Genomic DNA, 11,597 nt, shown 5'->3' on the forward strand with positions numbered 1-11,597 from the left:
TTCCTCAAAGCCCTGCGAGGCCGCCGGAGGAATGTGCAGCCTCCCTGGCATGGCAGACATTCAAGGGAGCCCACAAAGGCGCTGTTATGAAAACCCTCTGGAGCGCAGGGCTAGGGAGAGGTCCCTTTGCAACTGGGATTGCACACTTTAAGAACAGGAGCTCGAGTGACAGAATGCATGCCTGTGAGCACACATGGCTCATAATTAATTCATTTCGCCTCCTCCTGTTGAAAAAATATTGCAGGGGGTGGCAAGGGGGGGCGGGCGGTGGAACCACTGGTCTGAACAGGTAGTTATTTCTCTGCCTGGGGCTCAGGCTGGCTGAGAACCAACATGTCAAAAGTGGAAGTTGAAGGCCAGGTAACTATTGTGCAGGCAACAGCCGGCTTGGCGTTCCTGGGAGTGGCTTCCCCAGGCTGGCCTCTGCCTGCGCCCCGTGTGGTCTTCTCATTCTTGGACAGGAGTGTCTTCTAACAGCTAAAAACTAGAGATAGGGCTGAGGAGCACAGCGGTGCCACTGGGCACCCCCAGCAGCCCCTCACGTGCTCATGTGTCGGGGATGCGTTTGGTGGGCACGCGGGACCGGCCCGGCCTGCCGCCAGGCCCAGCACCTGGTAAGCAAATCCCTGCTCCCTTCTCTCGAGCAGCTTACAGTCCAGCGGGGGGGAGGGGCAGGTGAACAGAGGAGGATGAAGTAGGTGTGCGCATGGCTTCCTGGGCAAGAACGGAAGCAGAAAACCTAACCCAACCTGGCAGTCAGGGAAGCTTCCCGGAGAATGGGACATTCGAGAGGAAATGGGGAGAAGGAATAGGCGTAAGCAGGAGGAACCAACAGGACAAAGACCCTGCAGCTAAAAAGAGCAGGGCGCATTCTGGAATATTCTGGAATGTGAGGTTGCAGGATGAGGGTAGGAGAATTAGAATTAAAGAAGCAAATAAGAATGAACTATTTCAAGAATTACCCGTGGGGGTGCCCGGGTGGCTCAGTCGGTTAAATGTCTGACTTCGGCTCAGGTTACGATCTCGCAGTTCGTGGGTTCAAGTCCCACATCAGGCTCTGCGCTGACCCTGTGGAGCCTGCTTGGGATTCTCTCCCCCTCTCTCTCTGCCCCTCCCCTGCTCACCCTCTCCCTGTCTCTCTCACAATAAATAAATAAACTTAAAAAAAAGAAAGCACAAATGACCTCTGGATCTCAGCATCTAAAACTATAAAGATGTACCAATAGCCGAAAACGTGCCAGGAGTGAACGGTACTTGACAGAAGATAATCGTAAGTACGCGCTCTCATTCTATCACGGACTCGTGTGAATACACAGTTACTGCCCCGCACCTGTGCAGCAATGCCGGTCACTGATGATTTGAAGGTAGTGCAGACACGGTCTTGTCCTCCACTTCGAACCACCAAGACCTTGGCACATTTCACACGTCCTGGGCACGCCCCAAGTTCTGCGCCACTTTCTCCCCCCCGGCGCTCTGCCTCCGGCACTGGGGGAATGGAAGCTTCAGGCTGCATTTACCCTCTAGAGTCACACAGGTCGCTGTGTCACACGAGTGCTGTCAGCATGGGCGTGCCCGAGGGCTGTGGGGTGTATGAGATGCTGGAGATGCCAGCCCGGGGGACAGAAAATGGAGAGAAAGGAACAGAGACAGAGAGACGGATAGCGGGACAGAGGGAGAGACAGAGAGAAACAAAGAGAAGGACAGAAAGAGGCAGAGAGCCAGACGTGGGGAGAGAAAGAAAGAGAGGGAGGGAGGGAAGACAGGAGCCGGGCAGGTGAAAAAACACGGAAGTGTAGAGAGGTGGAGACAGGCCGGCAGAGAGACCAAATGGGGACGAAATGGCAGCACAGCACCGGATGATTCACAGAAATAGAAACAGAGCGTAAGAGACTCCAGACAGAAAGGAACAACGTGAAAGGCCGAGGCCTGCAGCTGAGTTCTTTCCTAAGAAAACCAGGCCCCAGGCTGCGCTGGCTGAGGTCTGGCTTGCCCCGGCCTCCAGGTGTGCCTAAGGCCCAGCTGAGTCAGGAACGAGCCACAGGGAGACGCCGCCGGGACCCCGAGGAACCCAGCCCAATGGTGTCAGGGCCAGCAGCTGGGAGAGCTAGCAGCAGGGCCCGTCTGCAGTGGCTCCCCACCTCCCCACCAGGCTCCCATCAAATTCCTCCCCACCTCAGGGACAGGCTGGGGCGCCTGAGGAGTTGAGGTCACCAGCCTCCAAGGCTGTCCCTGCAACTGGCAGCTGCCTGTGTGGTCCAGCCAAGGACACAAGCCAAGGAGCCTGTCTGAAGCAGCAGGCTCCGAAGCCGCTGTGCTTGGCATCCCACAGGATGTATGAGGCCCTCCGCTCAACAGCCACTGTGTCTGGCGGGCTGTGGCTGTGCCAGGCCCGGCTCCAATGGCCAGAAGGGTCAAGGTCTTTAAATGCTCCCTTGCTGCCATACATGGTGGCATCCTCACAGTAAGGCAGGCACTTGTAGCAGCCTATTTTGCAGATGCAGAAACCAAGGCCCAGAGAGGCCGGGGGCCTGTCTAAGGACACACAGCCAGCACACCTAACTAGTAGGGTCACTGCTACTGTGTGTTTTTCATCTGGTATCACAGAAACCCTTGAAGTGAGTATGAGGACCACCATTTCATAGATTAAGCAGACATAATGCAGCACACATGAGTTACAGAACCCGTGGAAGAGAACAGGGATGAGAAGCTTGGCATGCCTCACCCTGGAGGTCTTACACACTCTAACTCCAGGACATACACCCCTGTGGCCGGGGTCTCAGCGTCCAGAAGACTGCAGAACAGCCTGGAGGTTCTGAAGGAGGTGCAAAGCTTGGTAATGGGCGAGGCACCTACCTTCGACAGCACTGTGGCAGCCAGTGACTTGCTCTCAGTCCTGCTTTGTTCCCAGGGTCCTTAACGGGAGTCTGTGGATGGAATCCAGGGGGTCAGTGGACACGGGGGAAAACAAAAACAAAAACAGATCATTATTTTCACTAAGCTCTGACCAAAAGTCAGCACTGTAACCAAGAACCCGTGCTAAGATTAGCAGTGCCTGCGACTTGGTCACCAGTAGAAATCACGAAATCTTTTTTTCTCCCAGGACAGTTGTTGCAGATACGGTAAAATATTATGTATGTTCCTCACTACCTCAAACTTCTGGCAGTTCGTAAACTCGCTGCTAGATGTTATTTGATGTCAATAAAGAAGCACATATATTCCAAAGTGTCATCTTTTCTCTTCTTACTATTTTGCTAATTGTATCTCAAAACAATTGCTTTCCGTAGCCCTTTTCTGTAAAAGAAAAACCTTTTTCTGAGAGTCGTCCAGGAGCTTCGGCAGATGCTAAGGGATCCAGAACATATAAAATTTTAGAATTTCTGGCCTATTCCTTTTCACTCAGGTGCAGAAATGGTCCTTGCTCCCCACCCACTCCACTGAATCCCTAGCACCAAGGCCACGGGTTCAAGCCCATTGACTCCCTGGTTCAAAGGCTGAACCTTCGCTGAACGTCTGAGGAGTACAAGCCGGAATCAAATTCTTCCACGTCCCCCCATAAAGCCAAGGCAGAGCACATGCTCAGTGTTGGGAAGCAAGAACGCTCACCCAGCAGTGGGTTTGTGGCCAGCCACCCAGAAGGGTTCAAAGCACAGCCTTCTTATAGCCAAATTAGTTTAGGAGGCAAGAAGGTGGAAGGCACTGGTTCTCTACCTTGGCTGCCCATAAAAACTGCCTGTAGGAATTAAAAATTACTGGGGTGCCTGGGTGGCTCAGTGGGTTAAGCGTCCGACTTCAGCTCAGGTCATGATCTCATGAGTTTGAGCCCCGCGCCGGCTGTGCTGACAGCTCAGAGCCTGGAGCCTGTTTCAGATTCTGTGTCTCCCTCTCTCTCTGCCCCTCCCCGCTCATGCTCAGTCTCTCTCTTTCAAGAAAAAAAAATTTTTTTTTAAAGAATTAAAAATTACTGATGCCTGGGTCTCCCCTGAGAGATTCTAGGTTGATTTGGTGTTACACCTGGGTATCGAGATTTTTTTTTTTAATGTTTATTTATTCTTGAAAGAGAGACTGTGAGCAGGGGAGGGGCAGAGAGCGAGGGAGACACAGAACCCGAAGCAGGCTCCAGGCTCAGAACTGTCCGCACAGAGCCTGATGTGAGGCTTGAACTCATGGACCATGAGATCTTGACCTGAGACGAGGTCAGACGCTTAACCAACTAAGCCCTCCGGGAACCCTGAGATATTTTCAGCTCTCCAGCTGATTCCACTGTGTAGCCAGGGCTGAGTCTCTGGTGTACTGAGGAAAGCAAAGCCCCAGGCTAGGGCTCAGGGTACCTGAGGACCGTTTCTGTGTCCTGGGCAAGCAGACAGCTCTCTGGGTCAGTTTGCTCATTTATAAACATTTGAGATGGGTAGAAAGGAGCTGTGTTTATTAAGGACTCACCACATGCCAGGCACTCTCCAAAAATTCTTTCTTCCTTTACCCCTCTCAACGGTTTTGTGAGGATGGTGTATTCCGCCGTGCCCAATCTCACCCAGCCAGTAAGCCATCCAGTGGGCATCAGAACCCCACATATTTGACACAACCCTGTCTGTCCTTCCTGGTAAATCAGTATTGCTCAAGTTTGCTAAACCTTATTGAAGGTTTAAAGATCTTATTAATGCACATTCTGATTCACTCTATCAGGGGTAGGTCCCAAGACTCTGCCTTTCCAACAGGCTCCCAAATTATGCCAACGTGGCTGTCAGAGGCCACTTTGAGCAGCAAAGGGTTAAGTGGATCAGTTCTCATTGGTCAGTGCCTGTGCTTCAGGCCATGTGGTTAACTACTGAGGTCATTCCCTCTATTGGGAGGACGGCACCCAGCTTTGCCGTAAGATCGCAGCCCCTCCCCTGCTCAGCCACGAGGCTTGTGTGATACTGACACTACCCCCGTTCCAGCCTAAGGCAATCAGCACGTAGTATCCCTCTGCCAGGTACTTGGGGTGGGCTCCTAACTCAAGCCAAGCAAATGGGATACAAGATTTTGAGAGTAGAAGTTCATTTCTTTTCCCTAGGAGGCCCCACAAGGAAAGTTCTTTCTTCCCCAGGCTGCTGTGGCTTGAGGGTTTAAAGAATGTAGCAGCCATTTCCTTCCGCTAGGGGAGAGGCCAAAGTAGTGGGCTGCAAACCCAGCAACGTGGAGCCTAACGATGAAGGCCGGCAGAGCAGAGAGAAACTTGGTCCTTGGGGGCGTCATTGGGGTGGATTAAGTCTTGCCTGAAGCTCACCTCTGGGCTATCAAGTCACAAAGGCCATTGTATAAAGCCAAGCTGAGTTGAGTTCTGTGTCTCTGAACATCTATAGTCCTAATACAAGCTCTGCCATCAGAGACTAGAGTTTGAATCTCAGCTCAGCCACTCACCAGCAATGGGGCCTTTGATGAGCCATTTGGCCTCTGGGAGCCTCAGTTTCCTCATATATAAAATGGAACTAGTAATGCCTATCCCAGGGTTGTTGCAAGGAAAAACCACGAGTGTCAAAAGCTTGGCATCTATGGAAGAAATGGTAGCTATTATCATCAAAACTAATTATTAGTCCCATTTCGGCGGGCTCTCATTCTAAAAACTGTATATGTCAGCAATTGTTTCTAGCTGTTAGCAAAAAAAAAGAAAGCAAATTAACCTCAAAGATTGGGGGTTGGCGGTGGGGGAAGGCCTGCCTCAAGGGTTATGAGTAACATTGAGAAAGAAGAAAAAAGAAGTTGAACTCTCTCAGTAACCAGGAGAGATGACAAAGCTTGTCCTGGCGGGGAATGCAAGGCTTGCCTGGGCTATAATTGATTTGGTCATAATATGCTCAGACCTTGGCTTCATCTAGCAGGGCGTATGGAAGCCACGTTCTGCTTCTCTGGGTATTTGATGGTCTGATTGGCTCAGCCTTCCTAATTGTGTTGTATTGACAAATATATTTGTTTGGAACAAGCAAATGTATTGTCGGCAGGAAACAGACCAACTCCAAGAATTTATTTTGCTTTTTGGCGTTGCAGCACTGAGCTTAGCATTCATTATGCACCCATGTAAAACAGTCTCCGGCAACGCTGGCCTGAGTTATCTTTTTAATTATATTTATTTTTTCAGCTGCATTTCGGATCATGAACAGACTTGCTGGTGATAAACAGGCATCATTGGGTGAGGCCTCCTGCCTCCCTCGAAATCACGTTGTGCGGATTAAACGTTCAAAGACATCAGACAAACCTACAACACTGCCATGGGCCATTATCGCTAATGGATGGGAGATGGGGTTAAGTCCGTCAAATCCCTGCTCTGAGCCCAGAAACGTCCACAGAAACCAATCCTGGTCACCACATTGAAATTGAAATCAGGTTTAAGTACAGACATGGAGAGATGAATAGAAGGCAATTCCAGTAGGTCACTCGGGGATCTTCATGACCCACTTGACTGTACCCCCACCACAGGAGCACCTGGCCTCCATATTGGAACAACGTGGCCCTTCTCCGTGATTGAATGAGGAGTAAGCACCTGACCCCGGAAGGCCAATGAGAGCCCCAGCTGGGGTTACTAAGAGAGGGAGTGAAGGGCTTACAGACTGACTAGTCATAAGGCAGGATCTGTAACGACGGAACTGGGCTATGTAGGCAGCCATGTTGGGTGTCATGTGGACAGAGGTGCAGCAAAAGCCAAAGAAAGGAAACAAAGCTGTCCCAGTGAGGTGACATCGCTGAGGAGAGACATCGGGAAGGGTCATTCCGTAGGTCGATGACTTCCCACGGTCCGTTGTTCCAGTTCCTCAGGCACTCTGCCTCTCCAAATACATTGCCCCTTTTTGTTCCAGCCAGCTCAAGTTGTTCTCTGCCTTACATCCATACAAGGGAAAACTATGCAACAAACCAAACAATGTTGTGGAAGAGTATTTATTAACAGGAAAAATGTACACAAGAATATTGCTGAGTGCAAAAAGCACGTTTCTTTCCTTCCTCCAACAGATATCCACCTCCTGTGCATCCGACACTATATGTACACAGGGGACACAAGTCAGGACTCCAGCTCCTGCGAAGTTTACGGTCTGGTTACAAAATGTCAGGTAAGGTCCCACTTCACTACAAAGAGGCATGTAACCTGCATGAGCCAGCTTTCACACCTGGGAGAACAAAGGAAGTGTGCTCTAAGAGTTCAAAACCAGTGCTGTTCCACGCATGTTGTGTGGAGTTCCAGCATACCCCCCGCCCGGGAGCTGGTGAGAAATGCAGATTCTCAGCCCAGGTCCAGACCTACCTACCTGGGGTGGAGCCCAGCACTGTTTTAACACAGCTTCCAGGTGATTCTGATGCAGAAGGAAGTCTGAGAACCACTTCCCTAAAGCACAATAGGTCAAGGACACACCTTCCAAACGAACAAGAACTTCTAGCATTTCTCCTTCTCAAATGCCATTTTGTGTGTGACAGCAATTACTTGTAACAGTTATATATAATCTTACCTATGTTAATTCATTTAATTCTCATAACGACACTAACATAGGTACTATGTATCCCCTACTTTATAGATGAGAAAACTGAGGCACAGAGAGGTTACATTACTTGCCCAAAGTCACACAGCTAATAAGTGCTCAAGATGGGATGGAGGCCCAAGTAGTCTTTCTTGAATCTGTGCTCCGAACCACTAAGTTAAACTAGTTGTGAACTAAGTCCTGAGCCTCTCTGCTAGCTGGTAGAGGAGAGCGCCAGTCTGGGAGACCGGACCCTGCGGCTGCTGGGGGTTCTGCCTTTCTGTGTCCCTCCCTGATCTGATCGTGTGTGAGATCTGTCATTGCTGCCTGGGTCCCTCATCTGGGAGGCCTCCCTATCCCTTCAGATTGGAGTACAAAGGCTCCTGCCGTTGAGAAAGCCCTACAGCAATGCTACCTGAGCCTCAAAGCATTAGAACCTTTAAAGAGAAGGGCGCCCACTCAGCCAGGGTGGCGTCATCAGGATTCTAGTCTCAGCCTCAAACCATACCCAGAATGATCCCTTGCTTCCCACTCTCCCCGGGTACGGGTGCCAAGTCCTGGCTCCTATCCAGGCTGACCTTTCCCTTATAAGTGTCTGCTCTAAAATTCTGTGGTCCTTTCTGTCTGACCTTGACTGAAGTCAGCCAAACCAGAAAGGTGAGGTTGTGTTCACCTTTGAAACCCAAGGTGAAGGCCAGAATCCTAGAGTCTTTACTTCCAGGAAAGTCCTTGGTCCCTGGCTGGGGTGGGGGAAGAGAGCACAGGGAGAGGGCTGCTAGTTAAAGAAGATAAAGAGTTGTGGCCCATTTGCCTTCCAGAAGCAGCAAAGTTCCAAATTGCAGATAGAAATGTTGGCTGGGAAGTAAGGCCTCCTAACTCTACCCACCAACTTTATTCCTAAGCCCAGGCCCATATCCAGCCAATGCATCCAGTGACACCCTCAGAGAAAGGGGGTGGACACTGACAATCGTCCATAAAGGACCAGCTCAGGTCGTTAAAAATATAAGTATGGGTGATGGAAGTTACCTCCCGAACCCCATGTGTGCCATCACACCTGTGCCCTGGCCCCACGCCACGATCCAGCAGCTGGAGGGTTACTGTCGGAAACAGCAAGGGGCCCCCACCCACCCCAGGGCTATAGCCACTGTCCCCTCTGATGGACTGGTGCTAGAGCTGCTAAGATCTAGAAAGACACACACCAACTTGTTGAAATAATGCTTTTTTCTAGGTATTGGGAAGGTAGGTCATTTTTCTTTCTTTTTGCTTAGCCATGGGTTCAGCTTTTCTGCAGCAAACGCAGTTTACTTAAGTAATGGAAATTACTTTTTTAAAACATGAAAGATAACAGGCAGATCTGAAACGTCCCGGGATGAAGTCGAGTCCCCCGTTATTTCTCCCGCCTCCACCCTCACTATTCCTGCTGGCAGGTCCCCGTTACAATACAGCAAGCAGGCTCGAGGGGTGCGTCAAGAGCCTCCTGAACATGGCCTTGAATGTCTCCAGAAACCAGGCCCACACCCTGGGTTTCAGCAGAGAGGCATTGTGCTTCCCTGGCCGCGAGCCTACCTACTGCCCCTGGTCAGCATGACTAACCATCTAATTCTGGAGAAATGGGAACTCATTGAGTGATCTGGCTTCCTCCAGAGAGCAGCCCATTTATTTCCTGAAGTGACTGGTCCACTGGGAAGTGGGCCAGGATGAACCTTTGAAGTGCTCCACGGTGAGAGGAGGAGAAAGAAGAGAAAGCACAATAGAGCGGCCAGGGACTATGACGGGGATGAAAAGTTCATGTCCTTGTTAAGAACAAAGATTAGATCAAAGCTAGCAGATACACGGCCCACATACCGCTACCACTTATCTGCTGCCCAGGGCAGACATTGTCAATCAATCACAGCACTTTATCCTCACTGAGATGTGGCCTCAGAATCCTCCTCGGTGCAGCTCCAGGCAACCTTCCCATCAATTGCAAGTGTCACCAGAACTGAATCTCATTTGTCATCCCTGGACTACTTGGGCTAGTGATGCTAACTCTCCACATGAGTCCACTGGGACCCCGTGAACACAGTGATCATGAGTGTCCCCTGAATCGGGAGCACGCACCAAAAGGTGCTGTAAGGTCGGTGGTTGCTGTGAACTTCCTCCAACTCGTGGAGACGTCATTCTTTCTGGCATCAGAGAAACTCCCCGCTGGGTGTGGCTCTACCCTCTGCCAGATGGCACATGAGAGGTCATCCTCTCGTCAACTTTTTTTGGGTCATGGAGCCCTTTCTCCAAGTCAAAACAGTTAGAAGGTCAAATTGCCAAAATGTGATGGAACTACTGTGCTTGAAGCTGAGGTGGCCGTCCCAAGCCACAGCCGCCCAGTGCCACCTCAGCTGATGCCTCGACCACTGAAGGACTTCCTAGGAACTCTGAGGGTGCTTCCTGTGGGACAGAAGGTGGTCAATGATTTTCTCCAAGCTCCAGCGTTTCATAGATGGGGGAAACTGAGGCCCAGAGAGGAGATGTGGCTGGGAAAAATTCACCCAGCCGGTGAGGGGCAGGCCCAAGAACCCAGGAGTTGATCCAACCAACCAACCTAGTGTATTTGGTTCCTTCTTGGGGAAAGCTATATATGATATAGTCTCCCTGAATTTCTGCAGCTTCTCCCAGCTTCAGTCTTGTCAGTCACCCTCTACCTCCCATTTCCAGATCTGCAGCCGATTCACCTGCCTCGTGAATACCTCCACGGTGTGATTCACAAGGATCCCAAACTTATCATCCAACCTGAAGCTGAACATCCAAACTTCTTCCTCCCAAGCTGTTCCCATCCAGCATTCCCATTGCCTAAGAGCCCCATCAGCCCCTGCAATTGCTGAAGCCACAAAGTTGGGGTCATCCTTGATCCCTCCTTCCCCTCATAAGCAGTTTCTGTGGACTTCACCTTGATCTTGACCTTGACCTCCATCATGTCTCTCCATCCCCACTGCCGTTTGCCTATTTTAAGCCACTATCAGTACCCCCTGGATTTTGGCAACAGCCCCTTAACTGGTCTCTCTGGCTGCAGCTTCTCCCTCCATTATTCAGGTTGTAGCCAATGTAATCTTTCTAAAACACACACTTGAACCTTACTCTCAGGCTTCTAATTCTTCAAAGGCTTCCTATTGATCTTCGAAAAATGTCCAATCCCCTTGGCATAGTTTACTGCATCCTTTGTAATCTGACCCGTTTACCTCTTCAGCCCGATCTTTTGGGATTCCCTGATCCAGACTTCTACAAAATGGACCTACTTTGTGTCCACACTGTGTATGTGTGTGTGTATCAAGGTCTAAACTTTTCCAAGCAGTGCCCTCTGCCTGGAACAATTTCTCCTCCCTTTTTTCCTAGCTCACCATTCCTCATGCTTCAAGGCTCTCCTTAGCTGTCACATTTAGCAATGTCCTTTCCCACCCTCAGTGGTTTACACTGTGGTGACCTCCACGAGTCTCCCCAGCAACTATCCTGCCTGTTCACACTAGTCACCTCAAAGGGCCTTTTTTTTTAAGTGTTTATTTACTTTTGAGAGAGAGAGAGCATGAGAGCAGGGGAAGGGCAGAGAGAGAGAGGGACAGAGTATCCGAAGCAGGCTCTACTGAACCACTGAGGTGCCCCCAAAGAGCCTTTTTTTTTTAATGTCCTGCCTGTTACCCACACTGGACACAAAATCCCTGAGATCAGGAATTCTGTCTTGTTCCCTGCTGGAGCTTCAACCGGAAAAGGCGGTAGATGCTTAATAAATTGTCGATGGACGGATGCATGAATTGATTCCATGACATTTTTATTCTTGACTGACCTCATGTTGTAATCACTGAGTCAGGAAGTTAGTGCCCTCATCTCCTCATTCCGTACTATTATTTTGTGTGGAATAGAAGATGAGCCAACAAAAAGAAAAAGAAGAAAGAAAATAGAGCAGGCTCAGCCGTGAAGGGAGTGGCCTTGAACAGCGTGCTGTGTGCATGGATGTGGGCTCCTTAGGCATCCCAGAAGATGCAAATAGTTCCCCAGTTGTTTGGCTTTTAATTCTAAGTATCTTTCCAGGTAAAAGAGGATCAAATTCCTCCAGTGCACCTTGGTGTTCTCCTCGAAGAGCGCACATCTCTT

Source organism: Lynx rufus, unplaced genomic scaffold (assembly GCF_022079265.1).
Source record: "Lynx rufus isolate CCGP_SWC_20201006 ecotype Redwood Valley unplaced genomic scaffold, mLynRuf1.p SCAF_4, whole genome shotgun sequence".
Classification (NCBI taxonomy): Eukaryota; Metazoa; Chordata; class Mammalia; order Carnivora; family Felidae; genus Lynx; species Lynx rufus.